The sequence below is a fragment of the Pygocentrus nattereri genome, chromosome 12 (genome assembly GCF_015220715.1).
Source record: "Pygocentrus nattereri isolate fPygNat1 chromosome 12, fPygNat1.pri, whole genome shotgun sequence".
NCBI lineage: Eukaryota > Metazoa > Chordata > Actinopteri > Characiformes > Serrasalmidae > Pygocentrus > Pygocentrus nattereri.
Window position 1 is genome coordinate 25802163 of NC_051222.1, and position 24127 is coordinate 25826289.

The 24127-nt window shown below is 37.8% G+C and overlaps 1 protein-coding gene across 2 annotated transcripts in view; it reads right to left on the bottom strand.

The window, feature by feature from the left end:
• epha6 (eph receptor A6) overlaps positions 1-24127 on the bottom strand; it is a 193044-nt gene that overhangs the window by 147699 nt on the left and 21218 nt on the right. The window lies entirely within an intron of this gene.

Below are 24127 nucleotides of genomic sequence, written 5' to 3' on the forward strand. Positions count from 1 at the left end.
AGGGAGAATGAGCATGTAGGAAAGAGCATGTGTGTTTAGTGATCTCTCTATAACCCTGCAAACACTTTGACTTTGAAAATAGTACCACTACACTTCAATGGAAATCAGCCAGAAATCCAACTGAACGTCTTATAATCATCTTTGTCAAGCCATATGGAGGTTTTTTAGCAAACACCTGCAACCCATTCATCACTCACTTACACATAAAACAGTCTGTCGGCTCATTATGATAGTAACAGCACTGGCAGAAGTCATTTACACTGCAGCCTACATTACTATAGCTGTGCTGATATTACGGTTAATCATTGAATCGTAATATCTATTTTTTACAACTTTGCATCGACTCTTGCAACAATATTTATTTCTATATTTTTCAGTGTGCTACATCTAGTTATGAATAAATCAATTGATTCTTGGCCTATTGTCATATTTACATCTTTGGCAGGAAATACATATTGTCAATGTCTAAAGAAAATTATGTTTCTCCATTTTTCTCCAGACAGCAGTAGTATCTCAGCAGAAAATTATTTGTAAAAATACAGTGATTGCACTGTACATGTGAATACACTACATTTCATAATATTTATACATTTATTTTCTATAAGTACAGTGTGAGCAGGAGGGCTTTCAAGTTCATACTTGGAAAAGAATAATCTGCACATATTTTAACAGGAATGTATAATAATAGCATTACTAGTTCTTAAAAGCAACATAAAATACTGTGTACTGTGAAGTTTATGAAAATAGATCTCTTGATTATTAGGGCTTGAAGAATGCTATTGGAGGTGTTTATGTCTGCAGACGTTCAGATGTTTTAGATGTTTGTATATGGTGCTGTTAGTTTAATTTTTAGTAAATGTCTCTCAGTTTATGAACCAATTCAATTATGTTTTTGAACACTGAAAGAGTCAGGTTTTGTTCTCTTTTCCTTCTTTCCTCTTAACACATTTTCATGCACCTTCTACAAATGGTATAATCTCTATTTAAGACAAATAAAAAGAATTAAAGACTGAAAATTAAGTAGCAGTTAAACGGTTTTGTGTGGGTGAATTGCTGGTGTTTAATCAAAGCATTAATGATAATTAATGATGCAATACAAACATTAATGGTAATGAGGTCTGCAATGGAAACGCCTGGCCTGGATAGTGACAGATTAATTTGAACAATAAGACAAAAGTACCGTTGTTGGCAACATGTAGAATTTGAATACTTTTGTACTTTCATCTTTTATCATTTTATCAAAAAGGGGTCAGAGACCCAAGATGTAAGAATAAACAGTCAAGATTTCAGCTCTTCAAGCTACTATTTTAATGCAGGGAATGTGTATTTTGATGTGGATGTTTTTTTGCATATAATCTAGGTCTCCCCTTTAACCTGATGATTACCACACCTGCCTAGAGGTGTGTCGATACTTTGTGTAGTTGTTGAATTATGTATTTTGCATCAGTACTTTGCACCCTTGCACTGATATTTATTCAAAGGTCTATGTATTCACGTCCATTGCTGTTGTCCAGTCTTGGATTGGATGTTATCTTGCAGAACCTTCAACCATGAGAAGTTTCGAACAAATGTACTTAAGTATCAAAAGTAACAGTACTAAAAGAGTAATTCTGGCTCTGATGTCCTGTTATCATTTTTATAACAAGACTGGCTTCATGAACTCATTTTAGGTGAAAATCCTCCAGCGTCTCTCTTGGTAAACCAGTCTTTTAATAGAACGTCATTAATTTGTGACGCTGATGTCTATTAAAATGAACATAAGCACAAAACACTGAAGGCAAAAAAATTACATTAAGTAGAACTGAATGACTCTGAAATTGCTATTTGCAAACAAAGTTTCAGTTTAAGTTTCATTTTTTTAAAACTTAGTTACAAGTTTAAGTTTAATAAAAACTTGCTTTAAACACAGGTTCACAAATTCATTTTCCTTTACTGTGTTGATCTGTAGGTCTTTGTTCATAAAGATAAACTAGGCAAAACAAATTTACTATAAAATGAAAGTGTTTGTATAAATTCAGAAAAAAGAGACATGCCAGTCACGACTGCATATGTGTACATATTTCTATAAATGTGGTCTATTTACACAAAGTTAGGTTATTTTCCATCATTTATGTTGAATAGACTCTCCCAAAATTTTACAAAGTGTGCGCTGTGTCCTGATTGATGTGCTTGCTTCTTTCATTTTGACATGTTACATTTTTATACACACATAAGCCAAAAGGAACGACAGATTTAGTAAGTAAAAAGTAAGATATTTGACTTTGAAATTAAGTGGTGTGAAAGTAAAAAGTCATTCAAAATGGAAACTTCAATAAAGTACAGATACATGAAAAAACTACTTAAGTACAGTAACAAATCACATTTACTTACTTACTGTCCACCACTGGGCATGGTGAACATACAGCCAGCAACACCTACTGTTATTTCTCAATTTTCTTTCAATGTCAACTATCATGACTGTGATACAATCACAAAATCAAATCGTGACACATGTCTCAGGGTGAGTATCATATTGTGCCTGCCAGATGGCAATTACTGAGCCCTACTGTACAGACCCACTTCATTATTCCCCTCTATAAGATATAGCCTTCCACTTATAACAATATGACATGACTCAGTATTTCATCGTCCCAGTCTGCCACTTTGGGACTGCTTACTCTCATTTTCACAGGACTTACATCATACACTCGCTTTACTGCTGTGCTCTGGGCACGTTACTTATGTTGGGAAAACACGGATTTGCGAACATGGCAGTGAACATCCAGCTAATGGATTTACACAAGCCACTGATTTTAGGAGTGTTTAGAAGCTTTAAAAGACAGGCCATGGTACTGTCACCTTCACGTGAGCAATTTTTTCCCCCTACTCTTTAAACACTGGGCCTACTTTCACCAGCTGGCTGTTTCACTTCACAATAAAAATCTACAGTGATAAATGAGACCAAAGGTTTGTTGACACTTGCTCATCCAGCATTTCTCCAGAAATCAAGGGTATTAATAGGACGTTTATCCCCTTTTTGCTGCAGTAACAGCCTCTACTCTTCTGGGAAGGCTTTACACTAGCTGTTGCTGAAAGGATTTGGTTGAATTCAGCCATAAGTGCACACATAAGGTAAGGTACTGATGTTAGATGATCAGTTCTGGATCACAAAAGCTGGTTCAAATAAAAAAAATTATATATTTTTAATGTTATTATACTAAATTAATAATTGCAAGGCAACTTAAGAAATGTACTGTTCTTAAATTGTGATTAAGCTGGGTTTTTTTCATATTTAAGTTTTATGTGTTTACATTTATGTGAATTTGAGTGAAGTACCTTTACTTTGAGTAAGTCAAAAATATTTGTTTTTTTATCAGGCTATTCCTCTGCATAATTTAAACAGAATTTCTGCATTTCACTGTTACTTTTCCATATTTCCAAACACGCCTTATATGCTGGGACGTTTATCTGTTACTCTGCTGCTTACAGCTGCAGCAGAGAGTGCACTAGTCAAATAAGATTAGAAGGGAAAACTCCTCCTTCATCGAGAGACAGTGCCTAGCTACTTTTTAACCATAGTAATAAATGTGTCACTAATACAATTGTAACTATATTAAAATGTCAGATATAGTATTAAGTCACGCACATGGCTACAGCATTGAACATTACTGAGGCTAGAATAATTAAAGTAGCTGTTAAGTTTGCAAACAAGCTAGCATAGCCAATTTTAGATTTCTTTCCTATGAATTTTTACAGCAATGTTAACTACCTTAATAAATCAACATAGGCATAAAAGAAGTTCAATAGTATGAAAGCCAGCTAGCTGAGTTAGCTGATGTTAATCAACAGTGGCTAGCCTCATTGGTAAACACTGAATATTTTCTGTTAAAGGAGAAGAATGTTTTATATAACATGTTTGATATAGGCGCAAATGCTGAAATAAGAAAATAAAGAACATTTTAATTGTAATGAATCTGTTCTATCTTTCATTTGTAATGACAGATTTTTCATCAGATACACAGTTTTAACGTATTACTGAGGAAAGGGTTACCCAGAATTTTGAGATTTTAGTTTCTCTTAATTACCTCTTATTTTCTTATTTTTCATCAGTTATGTTCATTTTTTGTGTGTTGCCAAAGTGTAGGTCTGGATGCACTTAACCTGTTTTTTTTTGTGACTTTAAGCTCAGCAGTTGCTAACTAAGCTCTCAGTAGGCAAACTTGAAAGGTTTTGTTATATTTATGCATAAAACTGTAAAATTACTGAAAGTACAGTCCTGTACATACACAGATTATGTACTGCAGAATTTTCTATTAAATGAATGATGGAATTGTCTGTTAATCTTGTGGAAAATAAACATCCGGTCATGTTTTGTCAGAACATTTTCTGTTTTTTTATTTTTAATTTTTTTTCACAGAAATGTGTAGATGTGCTATCTGCTAACTGCTATCACACTTGAATATAGCATAAATATATTCATGCACTTTAGTACTATTAAATGAATTCTACTCTTACTGTATATGCACTTAAATATATTACTTTAAAATAACTAGCGAAGAATTGTTCCACAATGTCTCATTCTTTTGGTCAGTGTTTTTCTCTAGAGATAATACAAACTGCAATTGAACATCTGTGTCAGCAATGGTGCACTTTAAAGTAGCTGAATTCACTAATTAGAAGGGCTGTTTGGATATGTTTGGACGTGTTTAGCAGTAGGGTTATTCTAATTTTAAATGGAATATTATATCAGTATATTAACACATAACATTTATGTTTGAGTGTCTGCAATGGGTAAACAAACAAGAAAAACAGCACATTATATGGTCAGTATATCTACCAGAAAGGAGTTGGACTCCCTACTGTCCTTGGCACAGCTTCAAACCTTCTTTAAATACTACTATAGACATTTTGAGCAACATCTAGTGGGAAATAAGAGGACTCTTCAAGTGAAACAGACCAGCTGTCATAGTCTCACAACTGGGAAAAGGCAATAAGGGACTAGTGGTTGCCACTGTTTTTTCAAATAAATAAATAAAGGAAAAAATTATTCAGCCAGATGAAGAATGAAAGACTACTGCTGTAAGCAAGTTATTTACTTCATCTGGTCTGAGGCTTAACCATTACATTTATTACATCAGACTGTATACATAATGCATGTTTTAAATAATGGTTTTAACCTCGGGAAATGTTTCAATTATGTATAGTTAGTATTGCTATGTTTTGGCTTGGTGAAGAAGCTTTAAAATGACTTTCATTGTTATTTTAAGGATATTCAGGGCCCAATGTACTAAATTTTGCAGCGGTGTGTAAGTGTTTTGAGCAAGCAAACATAGGAACAGAAATATACTTCACACTTCAGTTGTTTGTAGAGCTTCCAGAGGCGCTGGAGATGGCAGTAGCTGGGGTACCTCTCAATGCTAGGAGGGTGAAGGCTAGAACAGGCTTCCTCCAAGATCTGTGAAACCAGCCACCGCATCTTTTTGAACTGCCGCTCATGAAACGTCATTAGACAGCCGAACACGCTCGGATGGAAAGCGTCAACCGGCAGATCTGTTACGTCAGCTAACAGACGCCTGCGCTGATTAGTATCTCATTGAGTGATGGGAGGAGAAGGGGGGACATCCTTCTCACCCAGAAAGAGCGAGGCTAATTGTGCTCTCTTGGACTCCCGGCTAAGGATGGCTGTAGCATCACCAGAGACCGAACTCGCAAACTCCTGATGATAGGGTCAATGCTTAGACAGTTGCGCCACTAGGGAGCCCCTGCAAAGGGTTCGTTGAGTGTATATGGTTCTTTACTAAAGAACCCTTTGTTCTTTACCAAAGAATCCTTGAAGAACCATCATTTTGAAGTACAACAACAAATGTCTGGGAAAATCCAGCAACATCTCTGAGCCAATATGCTCCAGCCATTCTGTTTCAACTTCTCACCCGAAAAGAGTACGAGCCAGAACCACTAAATTCAACAGCTTTTACCCATGAGCTGTTAAACTCATCACAACAGCAATACCTACCAGAACATGAATACACACCCTACAGACTGATTACTGATCCTGATCCTCCTGGTTTACTGACAAATCTACACACTGAGCTCCACTGGCACATGGGACTGTATGTAAACTGCACTGTTAACTAGAACTCTCTATACTTGAACATTTATGCTGTAGTATCTATACTAGAACATTAAGCTGCTAATACTCTTTTGTGTGCACTGTACGCTTTGTGAATATAACATCTGTGATGCTGTTTACAAACACTTACTATAATTTGCACACCTGACCTGGTTTACTTCAGCATACTGTATACTTCCAATTAAATACACACTATAAAACACCTGAGCTGTAATTGCTAAAACATAACATATTAATTGTTTAACTAGTAATAGCTCATTTTTTAATTTCTGCCTGTGCATCTGACCTACTGTTACAGTACATGCACATATTCTGTATTTAATGTCAACGCACCTGTTTTCTTTGTGTTCTTGTCTGTCTTTGCACAATTGTTTAACTATTTTTATTACTACACTGAAGAACTAGCCTGAGATGTGAAATGTGTTGCTGACAGTGCATTGTGAAATGTTAAATATGAGCTTAGGTTTCTACCACTGTGAATAAATTCAGCTCTCTATAGCTACTGCTGCTAGGATTTGATTGGGTGAGACTGTTTATTTACTTTTAATTTCATTTTAAAGACAATGTAAGACATTAAATATTAAGTTTAACAAGCTGCAGATTCCTTGTTTCAAATATGCTGTCATAATTTTAGACATGTCAAGTCACTGGCTAGCAAACCAAGCACCCGAATTTCATTACATCTTACAATATCTTAGATATCTCACAGTGGAAAAATGAACTATGCTAAAGCATGTTACAAATAAAATGGTAACAACCATGTGTGTGCATTTGCTTATTATTGAGATTTATTACCCTAAAAAATATCAGACTTAGTTCAAAATATGACTCACAACATGTTTCCATTATTTTGTCTAACTGCCGCCCCCCCCCCCCCCCCCCCCCCCCAAACGTCTTTTGTAATTAATTACCAGGGACGCACTTCATTAGCACAAGAGCTTCTACTCATTCACTTCCATTATTGCAATAATAAGCTAAGGCTGGTCTAATAGCCACTCAATCAAACTCTGCTGTATCAAACTCTTCATGCACCTTGCCAGTTCTCTAGAAAAGAACGACTTTGTTTAAACTCATTCAGTCTGAGAGCGCTGGTAAGGAAAAACAGAAAAGTTGGCCAAGATTCTACATTTTAGAATTAAACAGGCTGTTGTTGTTACTTTGGCTTTGAGACTGACATCCTTCCTGATTGGCTACCCTGTATTGTGACTCTTTCCAAAAACAGCCAAGAATGAGTACTAAAGGCACTGTTTGTACTGAAATCACAAGCATCTGAGGCACTTAGCACATAAAAGTCAACAATGGTCTGCTGATTCAATAACTGCAGACTTCCAAATCTCCTCTGGCATTAACATCTGCATACAAACTACACCAGAGTATTATGGCATGTGTTTCCATGGCTGAGAAGCTGCATCCAAGCCTTACATCACCAAGCACAATGCCAAGCATCAGACAAAGTGATGTAAAGCACACCATCACTGGACTCTGGAGCAGTAGAAATGCATTCTATGGAATGACGAATCAGGCTTCTGTATATGATGGATGTGTTTGGGTTTGGTGAATGACAGCAGAACGTCACTTGCCTGTAAAGTTTGGTAGATGAGGGATAATGCTGTGGGGTTGTTTTTCAGGGGTTGGCCTAGAACCCTCCAGGGAAGGGAAGGTATTTTGGACAATTGTATTAAGATTAAGTGACCCTTATTAGTCCCACCACGGGGAAATTTCACCTCCACATTTAACGTATCCGTGAAGTGAAACACCACATACACTCTAGTGAGCACACACACACTAGGGGGCAGTGAGCACACTTGCCTGGAGCGGTGGGCAGCCCAATCCGCAGCGCCCGGGGAGCAGTTGGGGGTTAGGTGTCTTGCTCAAGGACACCTCAGTCATGTGCTGTCGGCTCTGGGGATCAAACCGGCAACCTTCCAGTCACAAGGCTGGTTCTCTAACCGCCAGCCCATGAATGCTTCCAATTTTGTGGGAACAGTTTGGGGAAGGCCCTTTTCTGTTCCAGCATGACTGTGCCCCAGGGCACAAAGCAAGGTCAATAAAGTGTGGCTGGGTGAGTTTGGTGGGAAAGAACTTGACTGGTCCACACAGAGCCCTGACCTCAATCCCATAAAATACCTTTAGGATTAACTAGAACAGACATCGTAAGCTGGACCCTCTCGTCCAACATCAGTGTCTGACCTCACAAATGCTCTTCTCAATGAATGGACAAAAAATCCAACAGACACACTTCCATATCTTGTAGAAAGCTTCCAAGAAGAGTGGAAGCTGTTATAACTGCATAGCAGGGACCAACTCCATACTAATGCCTATGGATTTAGACCAGGTATGTCACTGAAAGCTCCTGTAGGTGCAATGTGTAGGTGTCCCAATACCTCTGTCCATATAGTGTATTTAAACCAATCAAGATGCCCACAATGCATTTCCATCATTTGGCTGACGCTCTTATCAACAATTTGATCATTTTACACAGGTAGGCGAGGTCGGTGTTAGGAGTCTTGCCCAAGGACTCTTATTGGTATAGTGTAGGTGCTTGTCCAAGCAGGGGATTGAACCCCAGTCTACAGCGTAGAAGGCAGAGGTGTTACCCACTACACTAACCAATGCACCCTTCCTATATGCAAAAACTTTCTCAAAAGGATTTTTCATCATTTGTTTGCACTTACAGCATATCATCTTTTTTTCCTTTTCCAACTTGCATCTCACTACTGAAAGAAAAAAGGGAGCAAGAGACTAGCATGTAAGCGGCAGCGTTGCACTAAATCTCATCCTGGAGGGCTAGAGGATGTATCGGTGAGCTTTGCGGTAGGGATAAGATATCAGAGAACAGCTTAAGATGGGACACCCACTGATAAAAGTGGCTGAGATGGATGAACCTGAAATCACTCGCTACACATCACATTATGTTGGCTGGAGTCCAGAGAATGGGATACAGACGCAGTACAGATCTGTGATAAAGGACCCGCTGAGGCAATGCATCTTGCTGCTTGGATGGGGATGCATTCAGGACTTTTCAAAATAGGTTTCAGAGTGAGGAGCGGTAGACGCTTGCTTTGCTTTTTTGATGCCTTTCATTATTTCTCTTCGAAAAAGAGTAAACACACGTACGTGCACCCACCCATTATGCACGGCCTTCCACAAACTAGGGTGGAATGGGATAAAGTACAGTTTGGTAGAGCTGTCACTATTAAAAAAACATCAATTAAAATTTCATTTTTAATAAATCAGCAGTGATTAGTTGGAAGTTTGTATGATGAAAGTATAAACAGTGCTGTGCAAATTCTATTTGAGCATTTATTTAGTTTCCAATAAGATCAGCTTTTACATGCAAGTTGTTTTTCTGCAGCAGGAAAGCACATATATTTAACAAAACATTACACAGAAGCCTCAAAAAATATGTATATTATATATTTTTTTCAGTTTATAGTGTGTTTACCACTTTTATAGTAGCTTTCATCATTTTCAAGATACTTTCAAAAACCTGCAGGGGAATTTTTTCACACTTTCAAAGTTCAGTCTTCTCAAGTTTTTGAAACTCCACGGTCTTTCTAAAAGCATCTGACTGGATTTGCCTTTTATTTTCAGTGTCATTATCCAGTTTATTGTGACTTTTTGTCAGGTATTTTAATACATTCACTTCCCAAAGAACTTGTGAATTGCCAAATGATACTTTTGAATGACCTAATGTAGTGCTTCTTTTGGACAGCAGTGTCTGTGATGACTGTTCTTGGTTATCCGTTTTTGATACTCATGAACACGTGATGTTTCCAGATCCTTAGCTGGAGTCCTCATAACTCTGTTTTGAAGAGAACATAACTAAACTTGTGTGTTCATCCATCCAAAAACAGTTTTTTAAATTTAGATTTGGAGAGTCATTTTTAATTGTCCTCGTTCAAATCTGCAATTATCCTAGAGGTTCACATCAGTTACCTTGGTTATTCAAACTGTTTGCTCATTTTCAATACAGCAATGTGAATCATTGTGTATGCTTTGTGATAAAAAACCTTGCTGTTTATTATTATGAATGATGATTATTTCATATTTCAGGAGCCATTAATGCAGAAGTCCAGGTAGTTCCAAAAAGTTCAGAAACTTTTTTTATGCATCCAGTAAACATAAGAAAAGTTCTATGCTTATTTGTGTGTCCTGTTATATTGATGATAGGAATATTTTCTTTTTTCAAAAACTCAAAAATGTCCAGATATCTAAAAGTCCACTATGCTGGGCATTGAGTATTATAAAGAATACAACAATAAGATTATTGTATTATGTTATTTAGTATGCACAATTCATAACAAAAGATTGCTTGTTTTTAAAGTATCCAGTCTCATGACTGAGAAGGACAAGCAAAACTATTGCTAATTTAGACAGGTTAGTTATAACAGGCTTAGTTTCAAGCCAGACTTCAGCCTAATGTAGCTAAAAAAACTCTAGATAGTAATGCAAATAGATTCTCCATAAATACATCTTCAAAACGTATCTTAATCCTGTTATACCATGTCCATGTGTTCATTGAGATTGAGCATACTTGTCAGTGTGAGCTATAAAATGAAACAAATCTTTACCGTGTACCTGGACACAGCGGGCACTGATTTTAGACAACAGCTGTTATGCAGAATTTTGACATACCCACACAATCTGACTCCCCTTTATGTTTTCACATATCATGCAAGCATATGGATGCTAGATGACATTCATGAGTTCTGTTGTTGTATATCTTCAGTCAGATCAACATTAAATCTCGCTCTGTACTAAACTACATTGACAAGTACATGTGACCTTAATAAAGACCTGTATGCAGATTGCGCAAGCAGAGAGAGGTTTTAGGGCTGTATTTACAGAATTTTGGTTGACATTGATTTCATGTTTGTTAGCAATATCAGCCTCATAGCTCTAGCGCTGAACTAAACCAAAATATGGACGCCAAATATGACTGGCTGATGAATAACTGCAGCTCATCTCTTCTTGGCTTGAAAAAAAAACAAACAAAAGAACTGAATACTTGATTGCTATATCAGCAGATTATTTGATTACTAATATAATGGACAACTATAGCTCCATATCTGAGATGACATCGCTCCTGCACTTTGGTTTGCCACATAGAAATACATGCCATGTGTGCCATGTGCCATTAAAGGTTTGATAGCATTCCACTTTACATACATATTTAAACAGAAAGCCTATTTATGACAGTCTGCTGGGCTTTGATCAAACAAATTTAATCACTGATCTCCACATTCTTCACAGCCTCTGAAAACACTAGCCATTTGTCTGAACTTGCTTTTGACCCCTTTGGCCTCTGTTGAGTCCACTGAATGGGCACTTCTGGTTCTGAACACAATCGTTCAATAATGTTATCTATTTTTCCACAATAGATTTGTGTTGGCCAAGGGCGCTAATCTTCAAAGCTCTGATATATATATATATATATTTCTTTTCCTCTCAAAAAGCACAAGTACACCTCTCTCTCTCATAATAGAACTGACTCAGTTGGAAGAAAAGATCTATTGTCAGGGGAAGGAGGGCACATCAATTGCAAATTAGCCCAGGGCAAATGAAAATACAATTAAGGTTGAGTGCGAATTTAATTATAGTTTAATTATTAAATACACATTAACCTTGGATAATGAAAGTGCTCCAAGAAAGAGATACACCAACACTGTCCTTCTGACTCAGTAATTGATTAATTGACTTTTCTGTTCTTCAGGTGACATCTATGAAATTCATTAGTGTCAACACATTAAAACAGTGACAGTTACCAATCTGGGCCAAGTACTGGACTGATCTAAGGATATTTCTTACACAAAACATACACACAGCTGCTGTGGTGACAAAACCAAATGAGCCTAAAATTGTGGTTTCATAAAAGAGGAAATAAATATCATATCAACAAATAACTGTATTTCATTGCTGTTCTGGCTGCTACCTTAGTGACTGCTGGGCTATCTGCTAATCTGCTAAAATGTCATAGTATGATACATCCTCCATTGCACAGCTCCACATATACTTCAGTACCGTGTACTGCCTGTGTTCGGTTTTATATATATATATATATATATATATATATATATATATATATATATCCTCTGTGCAATGGAGGATGTATCATATATATATATATATATAAACAGAATACAATGATTTGCAAATCCTTTTCAACCTATATTCAACTGAATATGCAGCAATCAACATGCAGAATGAGGCTTGGCATTGTCTTCCTGAAATAAGCAGGGACGTCCCTGAAAAAGACGTTGCTTGGATGGCAGCAGATGTTGCTCCAAAACCTGTATGTACCTTTCAGCATTAATGGGGCCTTCACAGATGTGCAAGTTACCCATGCCATGGGCACTAACACACCCCCACACCATCAGAGATGCTGGCTTTTGAACTTTGCACTGATAACAACCCAGACATGCCTTTTCCTCTTTGGCCCGGAGGACACGACGTCCATGATTTCCAAAAACAATTTGAAATGTGGACTCGTCAGACCACAGGACACTTTTCCACTTTGCGTCAGTCCATCTCAGATGAGCTCGGGCCCAGAGAAGCCGGCGGTGTTTCTGGGTGTTGTTGATATCTGGCTTCGCTTTGCATGGCAGAGTTTTAACTTGCACTTGTAGATGGAGCGACGAACTGTGTTCACTGACAGTGGTTTTCTGAAGTGTTCCTGAGCCCATGTGGGAATATCCTTTACAGAATGATGTGGGTTTTTAATGCAGTGCCGCCTGAGGGATCGAAGGTCACGGGGATCCAATGATGGTTTTCTGCCTTGCCGCTTACTTGCAGAGATTTCTCTAGATTCTCTGAATCTTTTGATGATATTATGGACTGCAGATGATGAAATCCCTAAACTCCTTGCCATTGCACATTGAGAAACGTTCTCAACAATATTGTTCACAAAGTGGTGAACATCGCCCCATCCTTGCTTGTGAACGATTGAGCCTTTCAGGGATGCTCCCTTTATACCCAATCATGACACTCACCTGTTTCCAATTAACCTGTTCACCTGTGGAATGTTCCAAACAGGTGTTTTTTGAGCATTCCTCAACTTTCCCAGTCTTTTGTTGCCCCTGTCCCAACTTCTTTGGAACATGTTGCAGGCATCAAATTCAAAATGAGTGAATATTTGCAAAAAAACTAATTTATTCATTTGAAAGTTTGTTCATATTCATTTGTAGTGTATTCAATTGAATATAGGTTGAAAAGGATTTGCAAATCATCATGTTCTGTTTTTATTTATGTTTTACACAATGTCCTAACTTCCAGTCTTTTGCTGCCCCTGTCCCAACTTCTTTGGAATGTGTTGCAGGCATCAAATTCAAAATGAGTGAATATTTACAAAAAACAATAAAGTTTATCCATTTGAACATTAGTGTATTCAGTTGAATATAGATTGAAAAAGATTTGCAAATCATCGTATTCTGTTTATATATATATATATATATATATATATATATATATATATATATATATATATATATAGGAAATGGAATAAAAATAGGGGTCGACTAGATCTGCATGTATAGAAACTGTTCCCAGATCGGCAGCCTGACCCTGCATGTTTTGATAAATGAGTCTCTGAGTTGTTCAGCATGAACTATACGGTAAACAGTTTATAAATCTGCTGATGAATTAAAGATATCCATTCTTTTCAGACTATGAGGTACAATTTCATGAAACCTGAACAAGACATCCGTTTGGCTTCAAACTGAAATGAATACAAAACGATACAATCCAGAACCTGCATATGTTGTTTGTCATAACACACTGTGATTTCTAAGCTCACAAAGTTCTGTGATTAGTGTGCCATCCTTCAGCTAACAAGGCACTACACATTCCCTTACATGACATTTCAGAGTGAACAAAAATCTCATTACGATCATGCCTTCAAGTTTAGCCAAAAGAATATGAAAAATGTCTAATTTAGCTGTGGGTAGAGTCAGACATATCCCTTCAGGTCATCTCCTGCTTAATCTTGTCTTTGTCTTATTCCTTTTTCATTACCTCAGAATGTTTTACATCCCACACCCTCGTACAGATTGTTCTTCTACCGTAACTCAGTGTTCACAGAAAAGGGAAAAGAAGACACAGAGAAAGCTGATGCTATGATCTTATAGACATGACAAAAAGTGAGAGAAAGGTAGATAGATGCACTAAATGGCCAAACGTTTGTAGACAATGCTTCTTTTGAAATGAAGGGTATTAATAGAAAATGTGTTCCTCCTTTGCCACAGTAACAGCTTCTACTCTACTAAGAAGGCTTTACATAAGCTGTTGGAACATTGCTGTGAGGTTGACTGCATTTAGCCACAAAAGCTTTACTAAGGTCAGGTACCCATGTTGGATAATTAATTATGGATCATAAATGCAACTCCAACTCATTTAAACTCTATATAATGGCTGGCATTGAGCGTGGTGATTTCTAGTGGTGAAGCTTTTCTATGGAGATTATACAAAACTGTGTGTGCATAACTGAACATCTGTGACAGCAGTGGGAGCACCTTGAAGGAGCTGAAAACAGTGTTTTTCATGCTTGAATTTTATTGAGTTTAATGTTTAGTCACCATTGAGTCTTTTCATACCATATCAAGTCTGACCCTTTTTTTAATGTAAGATGGAATGTGAGATGCATATCGCATGTCACAACAAAACCTTGTATCTCCATTTTTGTCATTTTTTTGTCATTTTCAACATAATATGAAAATACCCATAGTCCTACATATGGTGTGTATTTTCCATGATGAATGGACCAAAACAAACAACCTAAAACTACCTGGAAAAAAGACTGGATCCATTGACTTCTATTAAAAGTAGAGTATGTTTTTACCTTCTCCTGCAAAGTTACAATTTTGGAGACACAAGGTTTTGATCTGACAGCAGCGATATATGGAGCAATCTACTGAACTGATTCAAAGTCCAAGTTAAAAACATATCTCAGACTTTTAACTGACTTTAGACAAAAATCCTTTTTGCTGTGAATGACCCAATAACTTATTTATATTTAATAACATTACCAAAACTTTACTACATGTTTCTGTAGTGATTGTTTCAGAAGTGAAAATTCTTAATGTTACATATTGGTTTTAAGATTTTGGGACACATTTACATCAAAAGATTTGGATTTTTGTTTATTTTTATACATTTTTAATTATTATTGATTAAGGTCATGTTAAATCTAAATATTTCAACTTCATTTTAAAGCAAATCAAAAAGACCTTTAAAAAACACTGAAAAATTAAAGTGTTATATTAAATTTTTACAAATTTAGGGATTGGGCTGGACACCTCCCAAAGAACAAAAAGAACACTAAAAATGAAGATTTTGTATAAGTTTTGCCTTTTAACTTTTTTTTTAATATATACTATTTTACTATACTGTGGCAGTATAGTCCACATATATACAATATCTCACAAAAGTGAGTACACCCCTCACATTTCAGCAAATATTTTATTATATCTTTTCATGGGACAAGACTACAGAAATGAACATGTCCGAATTGTGTCGTTGTTCCTCCCTGGTGTTATGTGACTCATCAGAGTTACAAGGTTCCAGGTCTGAATGGGGAGCAGGGCTGTTAAATTTAATGTTTTGGGTACAAGTTGCTCATACTGGCCACTGGATATTCAACATGGCACCTCATGGCAAAGAACTCTCTGAAGATGTGAGAAATACAATTGTTGCTCTCCACAAAGACAGCCGAGGTTATAAGAAGATTGCTAACTGAGCTATAGCACGGTCTTGGCTATAGCCAAGGTCATACAGCATTTTCCAGGCCTACAGTCAAGCATGGTGGTGGTAGTGTCATGGTCTGGGGCTGTATCAGTGCTGCCAGCACTAGGGAGCTGCAGTTCATTGTGGAAAACATGATTTCCAATATGTACTGTGACATTCTGAAGCAGAGCATGATCCCCTCCTTTGGAAACTGCGCCACGTGGCAGTTTTCCAACACAATAATGACCTCAAACACACCTCCAAGATGACAACTGCCTTGCTGAAGGTAAAGGTGATGGATTGGTCAAGTTTGTCTCCAGACCTAAACCTAATTGAGCACCTGCGAGGCATCCTCAAGCGAAGGAGAAGGAAAGTGTTTAATGTCTACCAGCTCCGTGATGTCATTATGGAGGAGTGGAAGAGGATTCCAGTAACTAGCTCTGTAGTTCTGGTGAATTCCATGTTCAAGAGGGTTCAGGCAGTGCTAGATAATAATGGTGGTCACACAACATATTGACACTTTGAGCACAATTTGGACATGTTCACTGTGAGGTGGACTCACTTGTGTTGCCAGCTATTTAGACATTAATGGCTGTGTGTTAATTTCAGAGGACAGTAAATCTGTACTGCTATACAAGCTGTACACCGACTACTTTAAGTTAAATCCAAGTTTCATTCCTATAGTGTCGTCCCATAAAAACATATAATAAAATATTTGCAGAAATGTGAGGGGTGTACTCACTTTTGTGAGTATATATATATATATATATATATGCACATACATGTATATCAGTGGTGGGAATCTCTAGGCAACTCATGCTTCAATTACGCTTCAGAGGGCTGTGATGCGATTATAAAATGATTATCGATGCATCTCAATGCATCTTTTTTTATATACAGGATTTCTTTTTTCTTACTGTGTTAGGACTTGGTACTTTGAAAGCAAAGTATTTGTAATGATCCATAATGAATATATGTATATATATATATATATATATATATATATATATATATATATATATATATATATATAAACGTACATAAGCACAAAAATCAGAAGTGTCTAATCCACTTGCACCAGCACAACACGCACTAACACACTACCATGTCAGTGTTACTGCAGTGCTGAGAATGATCCAAAACTCAAATAGTACCTGTTCTGTGAGGTTGCATGGGAGTCCTCAACACTGAAGAACAGGGTAACAAATTATGTAGAGAAACAGATGGACTACAGTCTGTAATTGTAGAGCTACAAAGTGTGCACCTATATAGCAAGTGGAGCAAATATAGTATAGTAAATAGAGCATAGAAACAAGGGGTGGTAATAATGTTATAGAGAGAGGCAAAAACAAAAACAATTTTATAGCACATCTACCACGACAATAAAGCATGGAGTTGACAAAGGCCTGCATTTATGAGTGATTTTTTTTTGGTCTTTTATCTCCTATCTCTCCATTCTGAAGAACAGAATGAAATGGTGGAACAGGTTAGGGATTTGAGAGGATAATAGATACAGGGTCAATGTCTTCCCTTACTTTCCTTGTGCTTGACCCGCTTCACACCCTGGTCTTTTTCTCCTATGACATCTCTGAGCTCTTTAGTCATGTGTCGGTGTGTCATGCAGAAAGATCACTGTTTGAAAAGAGCCGATTGCTCAGGAAAAAGAACGAATGAAGCCGTGACATTCCATTCTGTTACTTCTCTTATCAAGGTTTTCCTCACCGCTGACACATGCAGTCGTTACTTTCAGGTCTGGCCATCAAAGAAGACAGATGGTGAACGGTGGTTTCGACGTTTGACTAAAACGCAATGGGTTCCGCAAATGTTGTCGTATTGTAGATATCTATCACCGTGGACGATTTGATTTGTGTAGTTCGCAAGAGCAAACCAATGAATCATTCAGTTTTCAGCATGCTGCATGTAAAAAGCTTCTCTGGCTTTTTTCAGTAAGGTGGAGAGAAAACAACAAGAGTCAAGGACGATTGGGCATGCAAATGAGAAGCAACAGCGATTTGTCACTTGCTGTGTTGCATGAGCTGATGGTGATGTATTGAGCTCAGAGTGTGTTCTCACACTCAGCTCCAGTTTGAAGACTTTAGAAAGAAATACTACTCTGTACCCCACTGACAACAACATTAGGCCTACATGGATAGTGGTGAAAGTCTTTAAGGTGCTGCAAACACTGTGACTGAGGGGTGTATGTATCCCAGTGTATGTGTGTGTTAAAGGTGTGTTACAGCTAGGGATGTTCAAAGTTTTGAATATTTGAACAGTCATGAAAGTTTAAACACTGAATTGTTTTTAATACTAATACTTGATATCAAATATGCAAATTAACTTATCTCTAACAACATCCATCCATCCATCCATCCATTTTCTAAGCCACTTCTCCGTCAGGGTCGCAGGGGGATGCTGGAGCCTATCCCAGCAGTCTTCGGGCGGAAGGCAGGATACACCCTGGACAGGTCGCCAGTCCATCGCAGGGCAGACAGACAGACACAGACAGTCACTCACACATTCACACCCAGGGGTAATTTAGCATGTCCAATTGGCCTGACTGCATGTCTTTGGACTGTGGGAGGAAACCGGAGAACCCGGAGGAAACCCACGCAGACACAGGGAGAACATGCAAACTCCACACAGAGAGGACCCAGGTATCTCTAACAACATACATTCTCATATTGAAGAGCCATGAGATTTCTGAACTCTATTCTCCACCGGAGGGCAGTCAAGGGCATGCGTCAACAACAGTAATAAGTAAATTCCCTAAAAATTATACTTCATGTATTTATATTTATTTGAGACACCAGTGTCCAAAGGTGTCCAATCTTGTTCCTGAGGATCTACGTCCACTTTGTAATATTCAATAGCAATAATATTCAACTCTAATCTTACACACCTGAATCAGGTAATACAAGCCTGCAGAGACAAATAAATAAGAGAGACAAATGTAAGATATGTGCTCTTTAAAACTCTTAATGCCTAGTACAGATGTGTTAGAAGGGGCCTGTCTGCAGAGCCTAAAAATAAGCATTTTTGTAAACGACGCGTCAGTGTGACAGACCTTTTCAACATTCAATTTCATTTATTTTACTAGAACTATATGTCCAAGCCAAGAACCATTCAGGAACCTTTACTAGTGAGTGTGCATAGTAGCTGGCTAGAGCTATGTATAAGCTACAAGGCACATGTTAGTAATTTGATGCTGTGTGGTGCTTCCCCTCAGCAAAGTAAGGAAACACTTAAGAAACACTTAAGAAACACTTAAGCCAAATATGGCTTAAGAAGGTAGAAAATTGGTTTTCAACTCCACTCCAGTTTTGGTGCTTTCATTCACCAAGTCAGCATCTCTTGCCTGTCTCCACCATACATCTCAGTAAACCCTTGAGTGTCTTAAATGCGGTCTTAGAATTATGCAAACAACCGTCTACCCACTGCAGCTCCCATAAACTAAACACTGCATCCAGACATGTCGTTTTAATAATGTCTTGCCTTGAAGGACTGAAATGAGGGAGTTTAACATTACTTTCAGAGATTCACTTACTTTGGAAGGCTCTCCCAACCCAACTTAAAAGAAAGCAGCTGATTACAAAATCAATCGAGCTGGGCATAAGAAGCATCAGTCACTTTTACAACAGTTCTGCGAGTTTGTAAACGTGGGCAGCTCAGACAAGTCGAGGGCCATTTACAAAGAGAAGAAGATTCATTACAATATAACTGGGGCCTTTTGGCTCTTATTGATAGAGCTTCCGCTGGGCTGTGTATTCACAGGCCGCACAATTAATTCAGCTCGTATATTTAATTGCCAGATTGCCAGCTTCTGTAAAATGCAATGAAAGCCTTCTATTCAGTGGTGTGTCCACTGCATCAAAACCAAGTGTTGCTAGCTGTAAACAGCAAATGTACACCGTGTGCACTTAATGGAATAGTAATTTTTTTCAGAAAAAAACATTTTTTATACACTTGTAATGTTTCCATTTAGTTTTAGTTAAAACAGGTCTGCGTTAACCTTCACCTGTTTTTCCACGTATACTTTTGGAACTGGAAGACTCAAAGTCTGAAAGCTGTGAATGCTGTAAGAGTGATGCATCGTCATGACTGTGCAAAAGTGAAAAACTACATTGATTCATGTCATTTTACTCTATTTTAACTCTTTCACTTCACAAAAGAAACTTCTGAGAAGATTAGATATATGACAATCCGATTACTTACATAATGAAGGGGAAATAAGTAAAAAAAAAAGGGTTTTACAAAAGAAAAGTTAAAAAAAAATTAGGCACGCAACTACATTTTGGGACTCCTAACAACCATGCAAGGCCCAGTAAACCACCAAAACTGTCAATATTAGAGAAACAGTACTTAAACAGTACCTAATGCTATCATCTTTGAAAGGGAAGAAGATCAGGCTCCACTCTTACTTGTGATCTGAATAAAATCCACAGGTGTTTCTGTCTATCCTTCCACTGGGATAAACAGAAAAACTGACATTCTTTTCAGTGCACTAAATCACTTCCTCTATTGCCTGCGCCATCTCCTCCGGATCACCAACTCTTTCTATCCATTTTTTTCCCTTCCATTTAAATATATTATGATGGCTATTTCTGACCCAGTGTTTAACATGAGGGACCTTTAAAGCAGTGCCAACCCACTGAATTAGGGTGTAAAGAGTTTGCTGGCCGGTTGTGCTGCAGGGCCTACGACATGCTGGGCATCACAGGAGCCAGCCGGCAAAGGGCCATCAGTATGGTTGCAGATGCAGCTGAAACTGCCTCTAGGTGGCTGTGGATCAAAAGAGGTGATCTGTGGGGAGGTAGCATGACCCGGCTTGATCAAACCTGGCCGCGTCACCTGGATGAGAGTGCTGAAAGACCCAAAACACCCAATGACCCAGGTAAAATCACTGATGAGGTGTCTAGGTGCATCTCCACAGATGTCTTCTTCTCCACAAAAAGGTGAGCTCTTATTGCCTTCTGGGTCTCATGCTGGGTCTCAAAAAGCTGTCTAGTGCTTTGTCATCAAAAACTGTTATCATATGTGATATTATAGATAAAGCCACAAAATGTTTTAATAACACTAAACTTAGGATGACCAACAATCAAGCTGTTCACATGATCACATCTTAGTTAGACTAGAGGTCTTTAGTAATATTTGGATGAGATTACATTTACATGAGCAGGTGGTGTGTGTCATTTTACCACAGGAACCAGTTTATGAACCAGTTAAGGAACCAGTTAAGTTTATGACCAACTGGCATGTGGAAAGATGTGATCTTAGTGTAAATGACAGCTGTAGGAGTAGTTATTTAATTCATGCAAAAATGTTCTGTGCACAGTATGTTCGGCTACTCACAAGTAGAAAACTTGTCTAAAGGTGCTTTACCTAACCATGTAATTGAGTCCTTTTTATGGAAACTTTTTTTTCAGTAACAAAATTCAAAACATACTATTCATGTCCTATACCAGACATAGGGAATCTGACCTGAAAATAAGGACCGTCATGATATAAGCATATCATGAAAACAAACTAAAAAAAAAAATATCCACCTATTCAACTTATAGCAAATTAGCCCTGGCCACTGAGCCTACACACTAAAGTTCTACAGAGTCTTTTAGTTCTTAGTGCTTCAATCAGAACAGAGCTCATTTAAATTAAATATTGAATATTTATACAGACAGATTAAATATAGAGGTTCATATAACATGGGGTTATTTCCATGGTGTATTTATTTTCACTTGCTAAATCAACAAAACATATAACTATTTGGATAGCCTCTAATCAAAAACTCTTGAAGAGACTGTAGTGCTGTGTACTGCACTAATTCTTCATTAGATGTAATTAGGAAAGGGTTTATGAATTTGTGGCTTTTGTGTATGGTTGCACAATATATCTGCAATTTGTTGTTCACATATAGAAACTACTTAAAAAAGTCTTGTTTGGACAGTTTGACATCAGTGATTTCAAGATTTACCCCTTTTGTTTCCAACCCAGCCTAACATATGCCCAAACTTTTGCATATGAGTTTATGTGTGTATATATATATAGTGTATCTCATAGACTGGACAGTGAGTGTTTAAAAACTCCAGCAGCACTGCTGTGTCTGATCCACTCAGACCAATGTAACACACACTAACACACCACCACCACAGCAGTGCTGAGAATGATCCACTACCCAAATAGTACCTACTCTGTGAGGGTGCATGGGGGTCCTGACCACTGAAAAACAAGGTAAAAGTGGGCTAACAAAGCATGCAGAGAAACAGATGGACTACAGTCTGTAACTGTAGAACTACAAAGTGCACCTATACAGTAAGTGGAGCTGATAAAATGGACAATGAGCGAAGAAACAAGGAGTTTGTCATAATGTTATGCCTGATCGGTGTATACATATATTGTAGGCGTGTGGAAGGAAGACTTCACTGTTCAGTCTTAGCTTACAGAATGTAAATGGAAATGTATGTTGATCCGGTGGGGATGTGGCTTTTCTGTGTGAATTAGAAGCAGCGCTCTGTGCTGAAAATCAATAAAGATCAAGTCAACATTACTTCAGCAAAGATCCAGCTGGCATTAGGGGAAAATTCCATCTCAGTCAAGGCGACTCACATGCAGGCCAAAGGGATCGCTTATTAGAAGCACTGGACCTTGTGACTGCCATTCTCCACCTATATTGACCAAGTGTATCAGCATTTCAGCCGTGAATCCATACTATCTAAAAGACTCAAAAAGCACACGGGGGGATTGCGTCTTCTATGCTGTGAAGTGCATCTTTAGAGCAGCGTAGCGCTAAGCGGTGAAAGCAGAAGCAGCAGACACAAAAAGAGTTGGTGATCCGGAGGAGATGGCGCAGGCAATAGAGGAAGTGATTTAGTGCACTGTGATGATGGAAAAGGGCCTCTTTGAGAAAATGGGGGTCCACTAGACCAAGGTTACATTACCTGTCTGCCTGTCAATGTCTCGAACTACCTCACCTCATCAAGCTGCTGTTGCTAGTGAAGGGTATTCAGCTTGTGTGCGTATAAAAGTCTACGTTCTACAGCGAGGCACACCTGTCACATCTAAATATGACTGCTCTTGAAACAGCACATATAAATCATTCACGTCCCACCACACTGCTCCCTTTGAAAGATTGAGAGAGAGAGAGAGAGAGAGAGAGATGGTAAAAGAGAGAGACGGACAGGGCTTTCAAAAAAAAGGTCAACCTTTCAAGCGGTCAGCGGACAGCAAGAGATCATTAATCACTGTTTGATGGACACCAGCTCTCTGTACACTCAGTAACTGTAGTAATGCTAGCCTTGATTTATTATTATTATTGTTATTATTTTTATTATTATTATTATTATTATTATTTCATGCTGCTAATTTAGAATAAATCAACCTTGCTAAGTTGTCACAGCACTCGCATTGATTTTTTGCTGAAGAGAATAACCCTAGAGCAGATGAGTGGACAGATGTCCTTTTTTCTCTCAATGCAAAAAAATCACTCTGGCAAAATGGATGAACTTTGAAATAACTCATACAGTGTAAAGTTGAGTCCATTTCAAACCAGAAGCACAGTTGCACTCACCAAGGGTTCACTGCACAAAGTTGCAGTGCAAATCTCTGGAATATCTTTGAGCTCTAAGATGAGCTGAGATAAAGCCAATGATGACCAGTTTTCCAGCTTTCTTGGCTAAATTAGCCTTTTAGAATCCACTGGTTCACACACAAGCACCACTTTATTTAGGCACTGAATAACTAGACAACATAAAAGTCACAATGTGACGCTTGCTAGACATGCATGTTAAAGAAATGGTTCGGGGAAATCTAAAGCCTGCTTCTTTTGCACTGGAACTATGAGACACAGGCTCAAATCATGCACAACAAAATAGTTTTTTCTCCATTATGGAGAGAGTTTTTCTCCCTCACTGCATCACCAGCAAGTCAGTTGGCTCTTTTTATCAAAGGGTGAGATTTTCTTGGACAACAGATGTGTTGAACATTACAAGCTCTCCTTTCTTCTCTTTCTTTATAATGCCTCTGTTAGTCAATCAGTGGCCAAATTGGTTTTTGGTTACTTTTTTTTTTTTTTTTTGAACCTTTGAATTTTGCCCCACCACATTTGGAGGTGTGGCACTACCCTTGAGACTACTAGAGTCCATCTCTGGAGTTGAAATAGTTATTATATAATAGTTATTCTGTTGGTAAATATTCTTTCAGTACGACTTTGAGAAGGCCTGTACCTCCGATTAGCCACTATGTCTACTGCCATCGCTAAAGGAAATCTTCTTATAACAACTTTCGAGACATTGCCGCTACAAAATT